At 38.1% G+C, this 24,198-nt stretch overlaps 1 pseudogene; it reads left to right on the top strand.

The window, feature by feature from the left end:
* Positions 1-10,118: 10,118 nt before the first annotated feature.
* The window catches only part of LOC136149035 (bridging integrator 3-like), a 34,786-nt pseudogene continuing 20,706 nt past the window's right edge, over positions 10,119-24,198 (top strand).

The following is a 24,198-nucleotide window of genomic DNA, read 5'->3' as shown; positions in this document are numbered from 1 at the left end:
TATGTGCAACCATTGATCTGACTGGGTCTTGAGACAGTCTTCTGAATAGAATAATAACCAGGCAAGAAATTCCTAGACTGTGAGAGAAAATGGCCTCAGATTTGAGGCTTTAGGATGAGTATTTCACAGGTGTTTGTTTCCTACCAGGCTTCATCCAGCCTTTTTCAATACCTGGAGGTTTCCTGCCACTGCTCTCACCTTCCCCATCTTCCTGGTCTTTGTCTTGTCTTCTGTTATGAGTGTCTTACTAATTTCTTTCTTGTTGTCTCTTTGGTTTATATTCTCCACTGTTTTTTCTGACTTTGTAAAAGGCTTTTTACTTTGAAACAATTATATAGATTCATAGGAGGTAACAACAAACAAACAAAATGTGCAGAGATCCCATGTATGCCTTTTAATTACTTTTTCCTAATGGTTACATCTCCCATAACTATGTTACTTACAACTTTCAAACCAGGAAATTGACATTGTACAATCCACAGGGTATATTCAGTTTTCAGGGTCCAGATGCTGTTAAAGCCTGGCTTGGAGAATTTTGAGCATCACTTTACTAATGTGTGAAATGAGTGCAATTGTGCAGTAGTTTGAACATTCTTTGGCATTGCCTTTCTTTGGGATTGGAATGAACACTGACCTTTACTAGTCCTGTGGCCACTGCAGAGTTTTCCAAATTTGCTGGCATATTGAGTGTAGCACTTTCACAGCATCATCTTTTAGGATTTGAAATAACTCAACTGGAATTCGATCACCTCCACTAGCTTTGCTTGTAGTGATGCTTCCTAAGGCCCACTTGACTTCACATTCAAGGATGTCTGACTCTAGGTGACTGATGTGAACTGTTAACTTCCAGATGTTCAAGCTGGATTTAGAAAAGGCAGAGGAATAAGAGATCAAATTGCCAACATTTGTTGGATTATAGAAAAAGCAAGAGAATTCCAGAAAAACATCTGCTTCTGCTTTATTGATTACACCAAAGCCTTTGACTGTGTAGTTCACAACAAACTGTGGAAAATTCTTCAAGAGATGGGAATACTCAACCACCTTACCTGCCTCCTGAGAAATCTGTGTGCAGGTCAAGAAGCAACAGTTAAAACTGGACATGGAACAACAGACTGGTTTCAAATTGGGAAAGGAGTACATCAAGGTTGTATATTGTCACCCTGCTTATTTAACTTATATGCAGAGTACACCATGCGAAATGCCAGGCTGGATGAAGCACAAGCTGGAATCAAGATTGCCGGGAGAAATATTAATAACCTCAGATATGCAGATGACACCACCCTTATGGCAGAAAGCGAAGAGGAATTAAAGATCCTCTTGATGAAATTGAAAGAGGAGAGTGAAAAAGCTGGCTTAAAACTCAACATTCAAAAAACAAATATCATGGCATTTGGTCCCACTGCTTCATGGCAAATAGATGGGGAAACAATGGAAGCAGTGACAGACTTTATTTTCTTAGGCTCCAAAATCACTGCAGATGGTGACTTCAGCCATGAAATTAAAAGACACTTACTCCTTGGAAGAGAAGTTATGATCAACCTAGACAGCATATTAAAGCGCAGAGACATTACTTTGTTGACAAAGGTCTGTCTAGTCAAAGCTATGGTTTTTCCAATAGTCATGTATGAGAGTTGGACTATAAAGAAAGCCAAGTGCCAAACAATTGATGCTTTTGAACTGTGGCGTTGGAGAAGACTCTTGAGAGTCCCCTGGTCTGTAAGGAGATCAAACCAGTCAATCCTAAAGGAAATCAGTCCTAAATAGTCATTGGAAAGACTGATGCTGAAGCTGAAACTCCAATACTTTGGCCACCTGATGTGAAGAATTGACTCATTGGATAAGACCCTGATGCTGGGAAAGATTGAAGGCAGGAGGAAAAGGGAATGACAGAGGATGAGATGGTGGGATGACAGAAGATGAGATGGTTGGATGGCATCACTGACTCCTTGGATGTGCATTTGAGCAAGCTCCAGCAGTTGGTGATGGACAAGGAAGCCTGACATGTTGCAGGCCATGGGGTCGCAAAGAGTTGAACACAATTGAATGATTGAACTTTATTTTATTCAAGTTTCAATAGTTTTAGGTGTACCTGTGTGTGTGTCTCTTGTGTGTTCTGAGTTTTAAAGAGAAAACATCTTTAGTTTTCTGCCTGACTTCTGAATGGCTCAGAGTCAGATTCAGTAAACATTCATTAAGATCATGTATGAGACATTGACAGATAATTCATACAAGCTTGTTTGGTTGATCTGCACATCAACTATTTTAAGAAGAGACTATGTTATTCATTTTTCCTATGAGGAATTCAAGCATACTCCAAAGAAATCTAGTGATATTCCCAAGGTCATATAAGTAACAGCCTGATTCCAAGGCCAGGGCTCTCTCTGTTCCTCTCTTGGTCCTTGAGCTTCTATGTAGATCATGGCCTCTGTTTTCATGTACTTTGTTCAATTCATGGCCTGACTCAAGACCTCAACTTTGCAGGGACCTCCCACCTTCCTGCCTCCCGACTACTGATCCATAGCCTAGAATCACTTCTGAACAGTGCCCTTTGCTTTTGTGATTCTGACATCTGACTGAGGATCAGAGTGTCCAGTGTGACCCATGGTGGTATCTGGGATCATGCCTTAAATGATGGGAGTGATTTATGATGCCCTTCCACATGTACAGACTATTGATCTCTTCAGCATATTGAGGTGTGGGGGGCTGATATTAATATCCCAATTTTGTAGATGAGATAAGGAGATTCTGGAATGATAAAATCAGAAACTCAAAAGTCAAAGGTGGAGCAAGAATAAAACTCAGGTCTTTCAACTCCTGATAAAAGTTCTCCCTACTATTTCCTGTCACAGTTGGGGAGGATGTTTTCCCTTCCATGATGATAAGTACCACTGACTGAACACCTACTATGTACCATGAACTATGCTAGCCTTCCTACATACATTGCCTCATTTTTACTCTGAGCAGTCCTATGTGATACCTGTTATTATTATCCCTATTTTACAGATGAGGACACAGGCTGAGAGAGCACAGGTGACTTAGCATAAGGGACAGAGTTAGCAGGTGGCAAACTGGAATTAGAACTTGAGGCTATTTAACTACTGACCTGTATTTATAACCTATACCTCTTACTTTGGAAGTTTTGAATGAAAAAAAATGCACATGAGTGTTTGGGACAAAATAAGGACTATAGCCTGGGAGACAGTTTTTCAGATAACGCTGAGAAACTGCTCCAAAGAGGTAGGGGGACGGTCAGTGTTACAGATGATTGTAGTGAAGGGGCGGGGGATGTGCAGTCAAGCACACATGTTGGCAGAGGCTCGCTGCCAGTCACGAGGAACACTTTTCCTCATTAATAATTTTAGTGATTTTCTAGACATGAGATGCAATAATTGAACTCAAAATCTCCTGAACTGTCAGAAGACCTGTTCTGCCAGTTTTTCTCAGAGCACAGAGTACCTCATTCTTGTTCTCCACCCTAAACTCCTTTTAGGGGGGTATTGAAAGTAAGCAGCTGAAGTGGTTCATGATTTAATCTTTATAGAGGTAGATGGCAAGTGCCAATTTTTAGTTGGCAAAAGAAACAAATAATTACCTCATTTCCCTTCAGACACGAAAACAAAACAGAAAAGTTCAAATTGTGTAGTATAGAGATAAAAATTAATTTGGATAGTATATTAAATTTTTAAATTATTTTTATTCATTTTTGACTGTACTGGGCCTTAATTGCTGTGCAAGGACTTTCTCTAGTTGTGGTAAGCAGGGGCTCCTCTTTGTTGTGGTACTTGGGCTTCTCATTGTGGTGGTATCTCTTGTTGCCAAACATGAGCTCTAGTCATGAGGGTTTCAGTAGTTTTAGCACGTGGGCTGTTTTTGTGGTACATGGGTTTAGTTGCTCTGTGGCATGTGGGATCTTTCCAGACCAGGGATCGAACACATGTCCCCTGCATGGATAGGTGCTTTCTTTATCACTGGACTGCCAGGGAAGCCCTGAATTATTTCTTAATAATTAAAAAATGGGAGATTTCACAAAATCTGGAAATTTCTAGATTTCCACAGATAGATCAATACAACTGGCAAAGAATTTTTGACCCAACCCTGATTCTGGGCCTTCCAGGTTGCCCTGACTGCCCCCTTTCTCTTCCCTGAGAGCCCTGTGGGCTTGTGGCTTATTGTTGGTTCTTCAGGCAGAAAATCAAAGGAATGGGATTTCACATGAAAGTTGAGGGTTTAAACTGCCTTTCCAATAATACCTGTGTACCTATGACAGTCTTAAATAGTCATCACAGGTTTTTGCCATTTCCTTCCACGTAGAGATGGAGTTTACATTCCTTCCTCTTGAATTGTGTGTTTATGACTGCTTTGATGAATAAAATCTGAGATAAGTGGCTATGTGACTTTCAAAGTTAGATTATAAATGTTACGCAGCTTCTGCCTAGTTCACTGAAACACCCTCTTCCAGAACTAACTTAGGACCATCATGCCGGAGAAGCCATGTGATCAAAAGTCCACTTGATCTTGGTAATAATTACACAATGTATTTGTAAGTCAAGTTATCACATTGTACACTTTAAATCTAAGCAATGGTATTTATCAATTATATCTCAGTACAATTGGAAAAAAAAAGTCCTAGCTGTGTCCATCCTACCAAATATCCCTGCCAAGGCACTAGCCAAGAGTGAAGCCATCTTCAAACCTCCAAACAATCCCATGTGCCAGGTGAATACCACTGAGGGATTTTAATGCTATACGGAAGAGAAGAGTCATACAGCTAAGCCCTGCTCAAACACTTATCTGCAGAATCACGAGATACAATAAATTGTTATTATTGTAAGCTTTGGGTTGGTGGACTTTTTTCCCCAGCAGTAAATTAGACAAAGAATTTGAAGTTCTGTGCCTCAGTTTGATCAGGTGTAAAATAGAAATCAGAACAGATGCATTTTTCATACAGATGAAAATGGGAGCAAATGAAAGAATGGATTTAGCAACATATTGAAAAATACCAAGTACTATTTGAATAGGTTTATTTTGATGAGGATAAAAACTGGTGGCTTTGTGACCACCTTCACTAAGCCTCAGTTTCTTTATCTTTATAATAGAGATGTTAATAGTTATCACAGCCTGTGATGAAGTTCTTATTGTTTTTGTTGTTGTTTAGTCACTAAATCATGTCTGTCTCTTTTGTGACCCCATGGACTGTAGCCTGCTAAGTTCCTCTGTCCATGGTATTTCCCAGGTAAGACTATTGGAGTGAGTTGCCATTTTTTTCTTCAGGGAATCTTCCAGGCTCAGGGATTAAACCTATGTCTCCTGCATTGGCAGGCAGTTTCATTGCCACTGAGCCACTTAGCACAGCTCAAAGCACATAAGTAGTTCCTTTTACTTTATTTCTTTTTAGCTTCTCCTAATCACTGCTCTTTCTTTGTAGGGCATTCCAAGCTTGACTATCCTTGGACTCATCATATACCTGAACTCCAATGAAAACTAAATAATCCTGAATGAGTTTCACTTATTCAAGATCCTTCTAAAAGGTATGGTGGGGGAGAGGATAATGGCATACTCATTCTTTCCGAAGCAGCACACTGAATGAGCACAAATCTTGAAAACAAAAATTTGGTACCTAAAGGATTACATGATGTCTCTCATCTGGGCAAATTCAAATCAAGGCAGTATATTAAAATACTCTTCATGAGAATAGATCGAATGGTATGGTAAGGGAAATAGAACAGTTTACTGTTTGTGATTCTAAATCAAATTAACTCATCTAGCTCAGGAGAATACTCCCTTGATCTACTCAGTATATAACTTCCGATATGTATTACAAAGGATCTGATTCCAGATGTTTTAGATTTGCTGGTTGTGATATGGTTATTTGGTACCTTTTCTCTAAGGTACTCAGCAATTTCTTAAGATGCAGATAATTTATTTCATTCCCTCTGCAATTAGTTTGGGAAACCAACATCCAGTATTTATTTCTATATCTGATATACCCAAGGGGGTTTGCAATTTCTCTACTTCCTATAGCCTAAGAGGGAGAAACATTTAAATGTTGCAAATGTTGTGATAAAGACAAACTTGATGAGGAACTTATACTTAGAAAGCACATCTTTTCCCAAGATTATAGATTGTTGATGATCTGGGCCTCTTCTGTTTACTTTCCCAAAGCCTGGGCTGAACCAAAGTCTTGAAGGTCATTTAGAATGAGTGGGCCATGGAATTTCTGGGCAGATTGCCATGCATCTAAACACTTGCTATTGAGGACCCTATGTTACTGACCCTCCCAAGTCTGGTCCCAATAAGGGTCTTTCTGCCGGGTGTGGCTCGTGCCAATAGCATGAGATGGACTTTGTTTCAGAAACAAAGGATGATCAAAGAGTGGAGATGTGTGAGCTTGTGCTGGAGAAATGTTAATGGGCTATTTGCTTGTTGACACTTGACGTTGGTCTCAGTGTGTCCTGGATTCAGAATTATGTCATGAAGTACAAGCTACAAAAAGCACTTTGTTAGTAAAGCCTGTGAATGTACGAGGTACTATATACGTTGTTTTGTCTCAGCTTGAAATGCATTTCCTCACATGCAAATCTACATAAACCTAGTTAGCTCTCATCCATATTTCAAGACATGCTTTTTGCCCTGGTAAAACTTTACCTGAGCCATCTGAGTGAAATTATTCACTCTACTTGCTGTAGGACTTATTCTACTCTTTGTAGTACCTGCTTTGATTGAAGGGTATACATTGGTCTTCCTGAATAGACTATGAGTTGTTTCTAAATAAATGCCATGTCTGGTTCTTCTAGGACAACTCACTACACAGCACTGGGATTATTATGAGAAAATACTTAAATAGTGGGACAATTATTTACAAGGTTTTGGAAAGAAAGATAAAGACAGAAAAGATAAAAGATTTTGGAGAAGAGAAAGGGAACTTACATGATCTTTATTGAATGCCTAATATATATCACTTAACATAGAATAACTTATCTGTTCCTCACAGCATCTTTTAAGAAAAAAAGTATTATTGTCCTCATTTGACAGAGTAGGAACTGAAGCTCAGAAAGTGTAATAAACATATCAAAGTCACACAACCAAGATTTGGTAAACCAGAATTTGATTTGAAATCTGTATGATCCCAAAACTCTAGGTCTTTTATACTATCTTTTCTATTTCTCAGTCACGTTAGAACTCACAGTGTATGCTCCTAGTGAACAAGAGTTCTGGAAGTCTGATATATTTTACTCCATTTTTTCAGAAGATAATGTTTAGCCATCTCCCAAACATCAAACCTGTCTCCACTTAGTGACTTCCTGACTATTTATAAGATCCAATATTGCCAGATTATGAAGAGACCAAGAACTTGATTAGGCTCTGGTTAATGGTAGGTGACCATGCTTAAATCACATAATTTTTTACATTTTATTGTGGTATATCTTATATACAAAAAATCCACATGTATTTGAAGTGTGTAATTTAGTATAAAAGGCTTGAAAAAATTTTCCCTTGTGCCTCTGGGTAGAACAGTGAGTAATGTTAAAAAGAAGTGGTCTAAAGTAGTCCTTTCATTGGCTCCTCATCATCGGGGAAAGTATTCGATCCTCTACTATTAAATAGGATGTTTGCTTTACAGTTTTTGGTAGCTGTGGTTCATTAAATTGTGGTTGTTTTTTCCTATGCTTTTAGTGCCAAGAGGGTTTTTTGTTTGTTTCTTATTGTCTTTTTTTCCCTAGTCTGTGGGATATTTAAATACTTGGATCTATCTTATAAAAAGTCTAGTATTGTTTTGGACATTGTAAGTCTAAAGGTTAATAGCTAAAATATGATATAAGTATATATCTTAGGTAGGGTAGCAAATTTATACTTATTAGACATGTAACTGGAGTTCTTTTCATTGAACACACTTTGATATTTTTTATTTTGTCTAAAGTAGAATTATTCCTGTCTATACAACTCTGTAGGTTTTGATAAATACTTAGAGTCATGTAACTTCTTCTAAAATCATGACACCGATTCATCTCTCTATGCCAAAATTCCCTTATGTTGTTTCTTCCTAGGTAAGTCCAGCACCCACCTCTTGACCTTTAAAACCATTGATTTGCTCTTAATTTGTATAGTTTCACATTTTCCTGAATATTGTATGCCTAGATTTATAGAGTATGCCATCTTTGGGGAGGGACTTCTTTTGTCAAGTAAAATGCATTTATGATGTGTTGATGATGTTTTGTGTTTCCATAGCTTGAGAGCTCATTTTCCTGCAAAGTGAAACAATCATTTCCCTGAAAGGAAATGATTATAAACTGTTGGGAATGTGATATATTTATTAAAAGAAAATGGAATCACAAACATATGTGGTGAAGTGGGGAGGCTATGATTTGCTTTGCTGTAGTATAAAGGTCGCATTTCTCAACATATGAAAAACAAAGAAAAAACTGTGAATTCTGGGCCAACAGGTGACAATATCCTTCAAGCATACAACCAGGAGTGACCTTGTAGAAGGTCCAAGTCCCTGCCACAGTCGTTCTCTGTCTATTTTGCATATTTAGTATTCATTAAATTATTAGTTATAGGCTGGATTTTATAGTTTGGTTGTATGTGTAGCTCCATGTTACTCAGAATGTGGAGTAGTCATATAGAGATGGGGTGGGTGGGACCAGGTTTATTGAATGGAGTTCCAATTTTCTTCCCACTGAGGAACAAATTTTCAGCTCAGGCTCCCATTGGTCAGATCCTCTGACAGAACAGGCAATGTGGGACAAAAACAGTATGAAGTCCAGGAGAAGAATTTCAACAATGATAGGGCAAGTGACAGATACAGTAGATCCCATTTGCTTAGCCATTTCACTTTAAAGGTTTTCTCTGACCCTTTGGGGAAGTTGAGTAGGACATAGATATCATGTTCCCATTGTATACAGTATGTACAATCCAATGCAAAGTGAGCTTTTTTGTTAACTGTATTACAAACCGAATATTATTAGTCTGTGAAGGAGATTCAGTTCTCAACTGATGCTCTGGTTGTCTCTGTAAGGTCTTGTATAATAAGGAACTCTCCAGATATTCTGAAGAGCAGAAGGTGCATATCTGGCGAAGCCCTCCCAATCCCAGTACAAGTCATATCTGACCTGTAGCTAGGAAACCTTCAGGTCAGGGTCACTGGTGTTGGTGGGGAATGGTGAGCTCTGGGGTGGGTTGGGATATTCACATTGACACTTTGTAGGATATCTTGGAAAGTAAAGTTCCCTCCCCTATGACAGCAGGGAGGAAATTACCAGGCAAAAGAAACCCAAACTTACGACAAAACTGTCAGGCCCTCATTCTCAGCAAATGTCAGACTCCAGACACCAACTGCTAATGTGTTAGAAAGTGCTGATTAGGGATTGCTGAAGCTGCCTATGAACTTTCTATTACCATTATTTAAGAAAGTCTGTAATGAGCTGATTCTAATTCCAGCAGCATTTTATGTTTTTCTTAGAGGTTTCAAATCTGTGAATGTAATAAAAATCTGTGAATTATAATAAATATATTATAAAACAAGGAAGCAGGTACTGAATAAATATAAGCATCAACTTTAGATCAGTTTTGGACTTGATTTGTATGATGTACATAAAAAAACAATATACCTTAATATTGGGTAAGCTTGATGAGGGGAGAATTTTAATTCTGCTTTGTTAATTGATATGCAACTAAGCCCCCAGAACACTTCCATGCATGCAATAAGCTCTCAAAAATATTGCTGAATTGAAGTAGAGACCAGAAAGTAAAATAAAAATAGAAACTTGTAAATCAGAGGGTCTGTACAGTTGTTATAATTAGATAAGAAGTTTGACTCTTAAGTTTCCTAGAAGCTAAAGTGAATATAAAATCATACTTGGTTACATGGCTTACATTGTAAGAAGGAAACCAAATTTATTAAGGGGAAACTAAGCTCTTCCAGGGCTAAATTTCCTAAGAATTCCCCAAAATAGAAATCCATAAGAATCAGCACTGAGTTTGGGGGGTTATTTTTCATACCAAATGTCAATGAAAGTTGAAAGCACAATGCTGAACTTTAGCATCTCAAAGATAACCATGAATGAGTGGTAAAAAGTGAGTAAACAGCAACTTCAATTAAATAGAGTTGGGAGACCAGAATGGGGGTTCTCAGGCCCTGTGACAATAGGCTGAGCCCAACAGGTAAGAAGAGGGCTTCCTCTTCTCTTCTTGGCAAGAGCTCCCAGTGCTGTCAGAACTCAGCCAGTGAAAATCTGTGGGCTCTTTGTTAACTCTAAGCCCTCTCAACTTCCCTTTCCCCTCTGTAAAGGAGTTCTCTGCATTTTTGCTGGGGACTTGCACATGGCTCGTAATGGTTTCAGACCTCAAAGAGCAATTCTGTGCTGCTCCTGAGAAACAACTGGCAGTCTAATTGTTTTAGGTCAACAGAAATTATAGTATATACTTATAAGAAAAATTTTATACTGGAAAACATCTCTTCCAGTATAAGATGTAGGGAGTTGCAGGGGACTAACTGGGAGGTATATGTAAAATTGTATAGACGGGTAAAGTTATATTGTGTTTGAAAGAATTTGGCTTCTCAGAAATTGTCTCCCATATATCTTTTTAGTCATTTCATGATCAATCTTGTTTTTAATCATTTATTCACTCAGAACCATTAGTCACTTTTTATGCCTCAGTTGCTGTGATAGATGCTGAGGATACAAGATAAATTCAACATAGTCTTAGGGAGTTCTGAATCTGATAAAGGAGAAAAGCAAGTGAATGGGTTATTATGGAGATTGCTAGAAATACAGTTCCCATGGTGTGTTTGGGGGCACAGAGGAGAGGCATCTAAATTAACCTGGGATTAAGGTATGCTTATGGCAGAAAGTGAAGAGGAACTAAAAAGCCTCTTAATGAAAGTGAAAGAGGAGGGTGAAAAAGTTGGCTTAAAGCTTAACATTCAGAAAACTAAGTTCATGGCATCTGGTCCCATCACCTCATGGGAAATAGATGGGGAGACAGTGGAAACAGTGTCAGACTTTATTTTTTTTGGACTCCAAAATCACTGCAGATGGTGACTGCAGCCATGAAATTAAAAGACACTTACTCCTTGGAAGGAAAGTGATGACCAACCTAGATAACATATTAAAAAGCAGAGACATTACTTTGCCAACAAAGGTCCATCTGGTCAAGGCTATGGTTTTTCCAGTGGTCATGTATGGATGTGAGAGTTGGACAGTGAAGAAAGCTGAGTGCCGAAAAATTGATGTTTTTGAAAAACATCAAAAACCGAAAAACATTGATGTGGTGTTGGAGAAGACTCTTGAGAGTCCCTTGGACTGTGGGGAGATCCAACCAGTCCATCCTGAAGGAGATAAGTCCTGGGTGTTCACTGGAAGGACTGATGCTGAAGCTGAAACTCTAACACTTTGACCACCTCATGCGAAGAGTTGACTCATTGGAAAAGACCCTGATGCTGGGAGGGATTGGGGGCAGGAGGAGAAGGGGACGACAGAGAATGAGATGGCTGGATGGCATCACTGACTTGATGGGCTTGAGTCTGAGTAAACTCCGGGAGTTTGTGATGGACAGGGAGACCTGGAGTGCTGCGATTCATGGGGTCGCAAAGAGTCGGACACGACTGAGCGAATGAACTGAACTGAACTGAACTGAACTGAAGGTATGCTTTTCAGAAGAGGAGACCATGTTGTTGTTCAGTCGCTAAGTTGTGTCTGACTCTTTGTGACCCATGGGACTACAGCACGCGAGGCTTCCCTGTCCTTCACTATCTCGCGGAGTTTGCTCAAACTCATGTCCGTTGAATTGGTGACACCATCCAGCCATCTCATCCTCTGTTACCCCTTTCCTCCTGCCTTCAATCTTTCCCAGCATCAGGAAAGACTAGCATCAGAGGAGACCATAGAGTTGATTTTTTATTTGAGTGGAGGAGTGACATGTACTGGGAAGTTGCAATTACTGTCAGGTGTGGAGGGCAGTTCTGTAGAGTAAGACCTTCTTCCAGGGATTAAGGAGAGAGGAAGCAAACAGCTAGGAAGAAAAGTGATGGACAACACTGTGAGTTTTATGGGTTATGGTAAGAACAATGAACTCTATCCTGAAAGCTATGGACAGCCATGGTCCTGAGAAAAATGAGATCAACATAATTGGAAAATACTTTCACTTTAATGATTAGTAGTTTTAATCTTGGTCCAAGAGGGATTTTATTTCTGTTCTTTTGGTTCTGAGAGGCAGTTAGTAACAGACTCTAGAGATATAAGTTCAAATTTCAACTCCACCATAATTTTGAGACTTAAAGATAGTCATGTAATTTTTCAGAGCTTCCATGCCCTCATTGTAAGTAGAGTTAATAATTACTCCTTAATTACAGGGAGCTTAAGTCAGTATTCATTGGTTTTGAAACTCGCTGTTCTGATTTCCACCTTGAGGTTGTTTTCCTGGGAACTTTTTCAGTGTGGTGTCTATACTGTGACCCTCTCTCTGCTCTTTCTTTAGTTCACAATGTTCCTGTGCTTTTTGGACTTAAGCTCCAGTCATCTCCAAACTCATCCTTCGAGCCAGGGCAACTTGGATCTATAGAGAGTTCCTGAAAATTCTCAGAGTAGCAGATCTTGTGAGTTACTGGAATTAGAGCAAGTGGCAGAAACATGTGGTTCTCATTGAAACCTCTAGATAAGAACATTTCAAAACTTAACACAGCCAGGATATTTCAGTGCATCAGCGGATCTAGGCCTGAAATCATCTGGAACTTAACACTACTCATTAATGATGAACGTGCTATGAATACAGCCTATGGGGGTGGTGAAGGGGTTGGCTGTGACTTAAATAAAGACAGGGAGGCAGAGGCATATTTTTGAAATCAATTTTTCTTAAAAATCAACCCATCTAAAGTAAGTCATTATGCAGCTAACCAAGGATAACAGCTCTATCAATCAAATCTTTTGCCTTCACAGTTGAGTGAAATCTTTTTCTTTCCTTTCTAACCAAAACTGAGAGGGCAGTTTAATTTCCCAGTTAGAGGCATGAGTCTTTTCTTGACCCCTGTTCTTTATCTCCGTTGAATAGCATACCCCATTTTAATGTTTTATTATTCATATTATATTTTTTTTTGAAAAATTATTCCCTAGAGGGAGAAGAATATAATGAAATGGTATCAGGTTTTTATTTGAAGAACTAATCAAATTTTAGGAAGACACACCAGTGTGCTGTAGAGTTTCTGGGCAGGAAGCTAAAATGATCTTTTCCTAACTAGGGTTATATAAGTATTCTTTTAGCAGAGAATGAATTTTTTGGGCTTTATAGGGAGGGCTCATAGAAGGTAATGGAGGGCTTTATTGTGTAACAGCAGGAGGGATACCAGGCCGTGTTAAGAACATTTCCTTTTGAAAAATTGAAATATTATCCTAATAGCTGCAGTGTATTAATTCTTCAGTCTCATTCCAGGAAGAAATGAATTTATTGTGGAAAAGGTCTGCCCTAGAGAGAATGCCTTCATCTCTGTCAAGATAGGTTGATTATGGCTAAAAAATTACATGAGGCTTATTGTATTTCACAAAGCTCAAAAAGTACACAATAATATACCCATGAGACCAAATTGGATTCTACCCATCAGGGTAAGAAAAATCAACAAGGAAGTATGGTTGTTTCTATCTAATATTGTTCTGAGCATTTCTGTAGGTAAACTGAGCTTTCTGAAGACATACCATAGCTTCAGGATTTGAGAGAATCTAAGGCAGGATTTAATCTAGAGCCTTCATGTTATAATTAAAGAATCAGAGGTGCTGGATTTGTTGAAAGTCACAGAGGTAATTAGGGCCAGTGACAGACCAAGAGAGCAGGTCTTCTGAACTACAGTACCAGCCTCTTTTTTACATTGCATTCTTGAGGAATTCTTTAACTAGTTTAGTTTTATTAAGAGCATAAACTTGGGGGATAAAAAGACATCTAATACCTATGAGCAATTAATAGATGTTTAGAGTGGTGCTTGAGGTCTCTTAAATTTAATATTTCATCTAGTCTACAGTAATCCTGTGAAATATCACTATGACATTCACCCTACAGATACAGAGACTAAGGCTCAGGGAAGTTGAATTGATCAGGATACCAAAGTTAGTATATTGGAACTGGAATTAGCTCCAAGGTCAATTAGGCCCCTAAATTATCACAAACTTCTACTTAACACTTAGGCAGTATAAATTTAGGAAAATCATAATTTCTGAGTTGGTACTGAAATTAGAGGTAATCGATATCCACCTTCAATTTAAGGCAAATTTTTTCTTTATATAATTCTTGAAAAATGTTCACCAGTTTCTACTTTAGCACCTTTGGTAATGAATAGCTCAGTGTCTCATAAGATATCTTGTAGATAGATATACAATGTAGAGTATTGTTAATACTTGATTTCTTAGTTTACCCTTATAACTCATATCCCCTAGGTCACACTCTGGCTTTCTGTTCCCCATGACATACTCAATCATTCATTTATTAATTCAAACATATTTACAGAGTATCTATTACATGCCAGGCACTATATTCTGAGAATACAGTGATAAGTAAAATGATACCATCCCTATCTTCATGAATTTTGCATTGTTTAAGCAAGGATTTGGGTGTAATCCATATTTGAGTAACTGAAAGAGGAGAGCATTAGTAACAGAGCACATAGAATTAAAAAAAAAAAATGATAATCCAGGCACTAAAATGTAGCATGCTCAAACCTATAATAAAATGTTTATGTAGAAGGCAGCTGACATGCCTTTGAGGTTCACTTAGAAAATTAAATATGGGGAGAATTTTTCCTCTGAGAAAGCAATGGAAAAATTTGCTTAGAGCATTTAAATGGCTCCTCAGAGATCTGGCTGAGTTATAGCCAGTGACATGAAGGAATCCCTGGCAAAGAGGGCTATATGTTTGGCTGGAGGCAAACTGTGCTAGATGTTAGACTTTCCATTGTGCAAATATTGACTCCAGAGCATAGTGTGAATAGGGTCATAGTCTGGACCTGAAGAAGCATCTGCTTATATCGACTCTCAGAGGACTCACCAGGAAGATCCAACTCTATCATAATAGATAGGAAGCAGGCCCAGGGATCAAACCAGTCAATTCTAAAGGAAATCAGTCTTGAATATTCATTGCAAGGACTGATGTTGAAGCTGAAACTACAATACTTTGGCCACCCGATGCAAAGAACTGACTCATTGAAAAAGACCCTGATGCTGGGAAAGACTGAAGACAGGAGGAGAAAGGGGCAACAGAGGATGAGATGGTTGGATGGCATCACCAACTTGATGAACATGAGTTTGAGCAAGCTCTGGGAGCTGGTGATGGACAGGGAAGCCTGGCGTGCTACAGTCCCTGGGGTACAAAGAGTCAGGCACAACTGAATGACTGAACTGAGGTCCAGGGAGGGCTTGAACATAGGCTGCTGCGAAAATACCTAGCTCAGGGCAAGACTAACCAGTCTTGAAGCACTTCTTGTAAGCCAGAACCTTTACACAGTTGTATCAAATAATCCTTGCAACAGTTCTCTGAAAGAATATTATCCCCCTATTACAGATGAAGTAGACCAAGCCTCTTGGAAGGTAACATAAACATGGGAGTTGGAATTCCCATCTATGTGTATCTGACTTCTAATACTATGCACTTTCCATTACATTATGCTGTTCTTTCACATTTCTATGACTTGCAACTCTGAGATGAGATTCAAGAAGAGGCAGGATTAAGCTAGAGAAGCTAGAGAAACTTAAACGTTTCAGGGCCCTTAATTTGCATAGGGCCCATTCAAAGTCTTGAGGTGCGTTAGCAATAAGGACATATATTTTTGTAAGCTTTGCAACACTGGTGTATTTATATATTCTTTTTCTAAAAGTGAGCCTCCAAAATTGTGAAAGCCTTTGCCTCCATAAAATCTGTTCTAAAGCCTTATTTAGAGAACAGTCATTCATTCAACAAATATTGTTGTACCGAATGTGTAATACGTGCCAGGCACTGTGCTAAGGTGCTGGCTATACTGCAGTGAATAACCCAAAACAGAGTTCCCAGTCCTCGTGGAACTGATAGCCTATAGACAGTACGCACTGTAGAGTCCTGCCAGGACAGGCATGGTCCACTTTAACTGGATAATTTGAAGAAAATGTGACAAAGAGACTATTTAGCAAGATGTGGTCGAGTTCAGTAAACTGGAAAGAATGGTACAGTATTCTCTGATTAGTAACAAAAAAGCACTAGCTTGATGGATAACAGTAGGGAGTGGTTACTAACTAGGGACAGACATAACTGTGTGAAGACAACTGCCTGATAGGGGATGAAGCCTTTAGTTGATGACAACTAATCAATCATAATGGGAGGGGGCAGGGCAATAAACAGCCTCCTTACTCTTGTCTTCTGACTTCTTGTTAGTATTACCCATTGATCAAACTCAGGTGGAAGTTTCTGCAGGTTATTTCATTAATTTATTCATATGGACCAGTCTCCTTGATCATGTGGTACAGAATTGTGGATATGGAGGAGAAACAGATGATATTCAACACATCATACATGTTCAGTTCCACCTTTAGAGTATTGGTGAGGACGTCTGGAGAAAAGGGTTACATCAAGTAGAATGCCAGTTCTGGGGTATTGATATTATTTAGGAGAATAATATAACTACTAATAAGAGAAAATATTTATTGACAACATACTGAGTTGTAGATATGAACTGAGAGCTTGCTGTGTCTGATATCACGTAAGTTCTCTCCTTTAAACAATATTCTAAAGGATTCTAGAATTTGGTCTTTTGCCAAGTTCGAAGCATTTTCCTCAATATAGGAAGAGTTAAACTTCCTGAGGGATCCTTTCATATAGCTCTATGTTTTATATCTTAGTGTCTGTAGAACAAAAAAGAAAAACCAATAGGTAACTTTATATGTGAAGAATTCACATTCAATCAGCCATAGTGAGGATATTAAAAGATTGAGAATCACTAATTACCAAATCAAAATGGATACTCTTTTGCAAATGCCTTAGTTACCCCCTGATTCTCTCTTAGATTGGGTACTTGTTAAAGGTCCATTGGACCTAGGAGGCAGAATGTGAAAGATACAAGGTGTTGAATAGCTCCCATTTCCTTCTTAAAATATTCTTAAGCAGAAAGGCTATTCCCAAAGAGAACCAGAAGGAACTGACCTATTTATGAGAATGAATTGATTTGTCCACCTGAGACACATGTTTCAAACCACTCAGGCCACTAAGGTTGGATATGCAAATATGTTCTTTCAGAATTCCTCAAAGTTACCCAAAGTAAACTTGAAAAAGTTCACAAATTTTAACAAAGTTAACAATGACTTTTTCCACATCCATGACATCAAATATACTAATGTACTTAACATCCAGGAAGTCTAATCTTTGTTGGAATAAATGAAATGCCTAGAAGTATTAGGGAAGTCTAGACCCCAAATTATGCTTTGAATTAAGGAATGATTAAGCTGTAAATTGTGCTTGCAAATTATTCATTGAGTGCCTTCATTTGACAGATGAGAAAATCGTGACCTAGAAAAGGAAAATGACTTTTTCAAGGTCACAACACGAGTTAGTGACAGAGTTATGATCAGTAGTTTTTATAGCCAGTCTTTGGTCCTATGTTCCTTATAGTTATATTATACTGCCTTCCAGAGACATAGACAGGAAGACTAGCAGTTTGAGAGTCCCTGAAGGTTACTCAGTCCATGAGAGAAAGAATATTTACCATCTCTCCAATAACATAGAGGGAAAAAAATCCCGTGTTAAAGAAATCAATTGGGAAAAAAAGTACAGGAAAAAAGGAAAGGTCTTTAAAAAGTCTAATCTGTCTATACCTTAAAAAGGAGAGTTTATAACACAACGTTGTAAAGCAACTATACTCCAATTAAAATTAATTAGAAAAATGTCTAACCTGTGTGATCTCTGACATCACCAGGTTGTTTAGCTTCATGGAATGTGAGTAGGATACTCACTTCTGAGACTATCTGTAATCTGGGTAAATGATCGTACCTCTAAGATATGTTAAGGAATTTAATCAGTATATCATACTTTACAACACTAATTAAGTGAAAAATGAATAAAGGGAGTCCAGATACTGATAATTTTTGTCAACTTCATTTTTCAAGAGTCATTCAACTGACCCAAACAACTGATTCTCTACTTTTCTTGAGCAGGCATGGGAGTCTTGAGACTCAGACTCCCAGCTTTCTCAAGACCCTGCTATATGAATTCAGCTTTTGAAAAAACAAAATTCAACTGTGCCCCCTTTTGAACCACCATTTTTCCATTTAACTGAATAGGACCCAACTGAGTTTATCTGAGCTGTGTTCCATGTACAGTTTCCAAGAAGCTATTGACTCTACTAGCTGTTATTTGCCTAACATCAATTGTCACCTGAGGCACAAATATAGGGACTCTATGTCTGATGTCCCCAGAGGTGAGAAGCATTTACTTCGTTTCATTGATAGCTAATATCTTGTTTTTCTTTATATCTTTGTTATTTTTGTTGAACATGAAGTCATTTTCTGTTCCCATGAAGTTCTCCAAAAATGTCCCTGACCATTCTTCCTATAATCAACACTCCCAGTGTATTTTAGGTTGGTTGGAATTGACAAAGTCAACTTATATATTAAAAATGTTCAGTCTAATGGGAAACAGTTTAATGGGACAAGAATACTGCTAGGATGGAGAATCGGTGGGTTCCCCTTCTATTTCAGATTGTTTCTGTTTCTAGTTCATTTTGCCTGAACACTAGTACTTATGGAAATTTTGTGGGATAGTTAAGAAGTTTCTGAAATACCTAATAGAATGACACTCCTACATTTTGAGGGAGAAAAATAATGCCCTTTTTAGTGCACACTTTATTTTGAGCCCATGCCAATTATCTGTTCATTTCATTTCCAGTTCTGTTCATGACATAGAGAATCATGCATGTATCCATGCTTAGACTAGAGACCATGATGAGTATCAAAGTTCAGGCTTATTTTTCTATGGAGATTAACCAAGGATTGAGGCATATCAAAAAAGACAAGGGCAGGGAAATAAGTTGCTTTCAATATGGAAATTGGGCCCAGGTAAACAGTGAATCCAGGGTGAGTGACTTGTCATATAAGCCTACAGAAAGACAATCTGGGTTTTGTCTATTTGTACATTTAGAATGAAAATAAACATATCCTAGAAATCTATGAAAATTGATATGACGCACTGTCAAAAATCCCTCAAAGGTACCCAAGTTACCCCAGATGACCATAAAAGTTCAACTGTGCCCAACTCATGTATTAAATTCATAGCATTCTTTTTTTAATTTTTATTTTTTTAAATTGTGAGAGTATGATACACAATTAGAGGAGACTTGAAAAATACAGAACAAGGTTACATATAATTCCACTACATATTACAGTTGTTTTTTTTAAGTAGATAAGTTAAGATTTTTTAGTTGAAGTTTCAGTATCAAACTCTCAAATATTAATAGAAAACTCACAGCATTCTGAAAGCTCATCTTTTAGCCATGAATTTATACAGTTTTTAATATTTATAGTCACTGTACTGAAGAAGAGCTATGATAAAGATTGGGGAGGCCTATTCAAATACAGTTTAATAACTTTAATTCATATTTGACATAGAATCAAAACTTCAAATGAGGTGAACAGAGAACAATGAGAAATGACAGATTAAAAGTATATAAAGGTTTTTTTTGACTGATTAACTGACTTATTATAATATCCAATAAATATTAAATGCTTACCAAGTTTGATATACTATATCCATTGGGTGAGTAAAACATATGATCCATTCTCTTGCGGAATTCACAATCCAGTAATCTTCAGAAAACATTTATAACAATAGTATGAAAGGGGGAGCTATATGCTTTTTTGACCATGCTTCTAGGTAAAAATAAAATAAATTTTAGTATAAACTCAGAGGTCCCTCAAGAGTGAGTACTCCTTAAACTGTCCCTTTGCCACCATTTTGCATCAAATGCTTTCCTTGTTTTAAAGATAAAAAAATATATACCGACTATGTAATTAAATTTTGTATGTTTATTTTCATGCCATTGCTGTTTAATTGTAGAAGAAATTTATTTTTAGGGTAGAATTACATAAAGTATATTATAATTTTTATTTCTTGATTTTTAAAATAATCATGGATATCTAAGCATGTTTTTATACCAGTCAGAAGAAAATTCCCAAGCATTCTCTATGGATAGTTGTATTGGTTCTTTCTTTTCCAAATAATATTAATTACCCACAATAACTTATTTAAGTGTCAGCTTGATATGCCTGTTTTATTTCATGAACTCTTACTGTTATATACGGTTTCTAAAAATTTGGTCACTTTCAGCATTATATATTTTTGCAAACAGGATCCTGTGACTCAAATTTACTATAAAAGTTGATCTAGTTCAATGGGCAAACCAAGAGCAATGACAAATGAGAAGTAGAAGGGAACTAGTCAGATAACTCTACCTCATTTATCTTTTGGGGGATTTCTTTAAGTTGAAAAATTTCCTTGTAAACCTTCCCAAGAAGTCCTGCAGGTCAAGCAAATGTATTTGACAACAAGCTGCTGTTAAGTCTTACTGGCTTATTGAGAAAAAGAGGCCAATGTCCTAAAATATATTGCATTGCTTCTCATATTTCCTTGCTTCATTTCCCCTTTTCTTTCTCATCTTCATTTCTCTAGGCTTGCTTCTTCTAAATAAAGTGTCACCACTTCAATCCTTGACTCAAGTACTGCTTTACAGAGAAACTTGGCTAAACCAAGAAATGATTCTAGAAAACAAGAGTTTAACATTGTATTGCCGGCTTGTCTAGAAGCAGTAAAACCTGTGGCTGGAAGTAAGCTACTATGCATTGCAATCACTTAAGTTTTTACGTGCAGGAAATTGGGGTTGTGCAGTTGGATGGCAAGGCGTTGGGAGACCAATGAGTTGTATCCCTTTATTGATGTGGGAACATCATTTGTTCCCAAACAATTGATGTGGGTTTGTTTCTTTAATAAAAGCTGTGAAATGAGGTGCTTTAGGTAGCATTATAGACCTAGTTTTAAAAAAAGGAAAAGCAAAGGAGAATCCATTTCAACTGAAGGAAGACTGTAAAAACTGAAAGGTTTCTATTAAATCTCTAATGGTCAGTCTTCTGTCCTGCACTTTCAGGGCATACTCATGATGAAAATCAGGCCCAGGAATGGATTATAAGGGTATTTGAGCTATAAAAGGGATTGGTGCATAATCTCAGGAGGTCTGCTATGCCAAAGACTGGGCTTTATAGGAAAAAAAAAAAAAAAAAATCTATGAGAGAAACAATGAACATTACCTGGGAGAAAATCAGACTTCCCATACAGGAGTACTCATATTGGCAGTGTACATTAAAAATGAAATAATTATACATTTAAGTCAAGGTTTTCAATTACACTTAAATTTACTCCCCAAAGGCAAAATAATTATCAATATCAATAATCCTAACATCTAGACATAAAATGGAAGAAACATTTAATGACCACTTTGAGGCCAGTTTAAGGTTTCATATTGTTTAGGAAGAACTGGGGTTATTCTACAGTAAAAAGGAACAAACTACTGATATATCCTACAACATGGATGAACCTTGAAAACATTATGCTATGTGAAGAGTCCAGGCACAAAAGATCATATGTTGTACAATCTCATTTATATCAGATCTATAAAGAAAAGGCAAATCTAGAGAGACAGGTAAGGAAAATAGTGGTTGCCTGGATTATAGTGGTGAGAATGCAGGCTGATCACAAAGAAGCATGAGAGATTTTGGAGTGATGGATCCAAAACTAGATGGAGGTGATGATCACACAATTCTGTAAATTTACTAAAAGTTATTGGATTGTACATTTAAATGAGTGAATTTTATGGTATGAAAATTAAGCAATATTAAAGTTGTTTTAAAAAAAAAAGAGTAGAATCATGAGACCTGCGGTGGTAACATTTGAATAAATAAATCTGAGATTCTTGAATCCACAAATTCTCTTGAGCAGCACCTTCATCTTTTCAATATTCCCCCTTTCCTGGAAGACCATGTATCTATTTAGCCTTAAGCAGGTACATTATAAAGTGACTACCTCAAGAGTCACCTGTACCACCTGTCCTTAACTCTTGGCTAATAAGCAGAGGTAGGTCTCAGCACAACCCTGATAGAAAAGTACAAGCCTAACTCTGAAAAGAAAAATCCTTAAGCCAAAGAAATCCTGTGTGTGTGTGTGCTCAGTCACTTCAGTCATGTCTGATTTGTGTGACTGTATGGACTGTAGCCCTCCAAGCTGCTCTGTCCATGAGATTCTCCAGGCAAGAATACTGGAGTGGGTTGCCATGCCCTCCTCCAGGGGATCTTCCCGACCCAGGGATCAAACCTGCATCTCTTAAGTCTCCTGCATTGGTAGGCAAGTTCTTTATACCACTAGTACCACCTGGGAAGCCCCAGAATTTGCCTAATGTGTATCAGGAAAAACAGGGGAGAATAGTTGGGGTGTGCAGATCTCTATGTTTCACATTCGGTGCCACCAGACAGCATCCCGTGCAGGAGGACAGATGCTTTATGCTTAGGATGTCAGCTATTTTCTTTCCTTAATAACCCAGAGTTTGTGCAATTAAAAGATAGACTATAGTGGCAGATATGTAGGTTAAGCACCAGCTCAACAATTTAAGCTCCTCCTCCTCAAGGCTGCTCTAACCATCATCACTGCTAAATGAAAATCTGCTAACAGAAAATATCAAGGAACAATTCCTCAAGGAGACCAAGCAGATTTGTTAGCAGATCATAATATCAAAAGTCTTTTGCTATTTATGTTTTACTGGAATGAACACATATTCCAGATAGTAGTTTGACCTCCCTTCCTATAGAGCTGTTCCCATTAGTGCCTTCTGAAAGCTTACAGAAGTCTCATCTACTGGTTTGAGTTCAATACATTGCCTCTGATGAAGAGACCCATTTTATAGCAAAGGAACTGTGACGTGTGATAGTGGGCCTGTGCTTATGGTTTTATGGTCTTATTATAAACCCTATCACTTAGCAACAGTGAGCCTGACAAAAAGGTGGAACAGCCTGTGAAAGCTCAGCTAAGGCGCTGGTGGTGGGGCAATGCTTGCAGGGTGGGATGCATGCGTGCTAAGTTGCCTCAGGTGTGTCTGACTCTTTGTGACTCTATGGACTGCAGCCCACCAGGATCCTCTGTCCATGGGATTTCCCAGGCAAGAATACTGGAGTAGGTTGCCATTACCTTCGCCAGGGGATCTTCCTGACCCAGGGATCAAACCAAGGATCCAGGAAACCCCAGGTGGGATACCGTCTTGCAGGATGTGGCTTATACTATGAACTGGTGGTATTTTGTCCCATTTAACTAAAATACATGGCTCTGGAAAACAAAGGGTGAAAGTGAAAGTGGCCATCCCAACTCTCATGCCCTCTGATCCACTTGTAGAATCTGTGCTTCCTTTTCTGTAATCTTAGTCTCTGTCAGATTACAGAACCTAGTTATATGGTGGGGACAAACATTTTTCCAGGGGGGTAAAGTAGGGCTCTACTTAACTGGATGCTGTAACTACTACTGAGTCACTTTGGACTCCTCATATGTCATTAGACCAGGAAGCTAAGAGGAGCATTACTGTCTTAGCTGTGGCAATTTAATCTTCCTGTCACTATCAGGAGAAAGGATGACTGCTATGCTAACCCAGAGGAGTCACTGGGGTACCTCTTCCTATTTCCATGCCTGGTAATGGTCAACTATAGCAAACATGAACAAGGACAAAGCACTCAGTTGCTATCTCTTAGGTATTAAATTTTGAGTCATCCCACTAGGCAGATAACCCAGACTAACTAACATGCTAGCCAAGAGTGAGGGGAATCCAGGATGGAAAATTGATAAAGGAGTTGAATGTCAATTTGTCCCTTTAGACAAACTATAGGAATAGGCTGTAGCTTGTTGTACAAACTCTATTGCTTTCATGTTTAAGGGTATCACAAGTGGCCATAATATTGAATGTGAAATATTGGACGTTCCTCTCAGAGAAGGAGTGAGAACACCTTCATGTATTTTTTTTTTTCCCTTAAAGATATTTATTATAGTCCTGGAGATTCTTAGGACAGGAGACAATAAATGGATCTGAATGGTGCAAGAGGCTGTCAGTGTCCATATTAAACTTTCCTTTGGAGTTCAGTGTTTTTCTGGCTGGATTCACCAGTCCCTGTTTGAACTTTG

Source organism: Muntiacus reevesi, chromosome 1 (genome assembly GCF_963930625.1).
Source record: "Muntiacus reevesi chromosome 1, mMunRee1.1, whole genome shotgun sequence".
Lineage (NCBI taxonomy): Eukaryota > Metazoa > Chordata > Mammalia > Artiodactyla > Cervidae > Muntiacus > Muntiacus reevesi.
The sequence above is the reverse complement of the archived record's forward strand: the minus strand, read 5'-3'. Positions and strand labels throughout refer to the sequence as shown.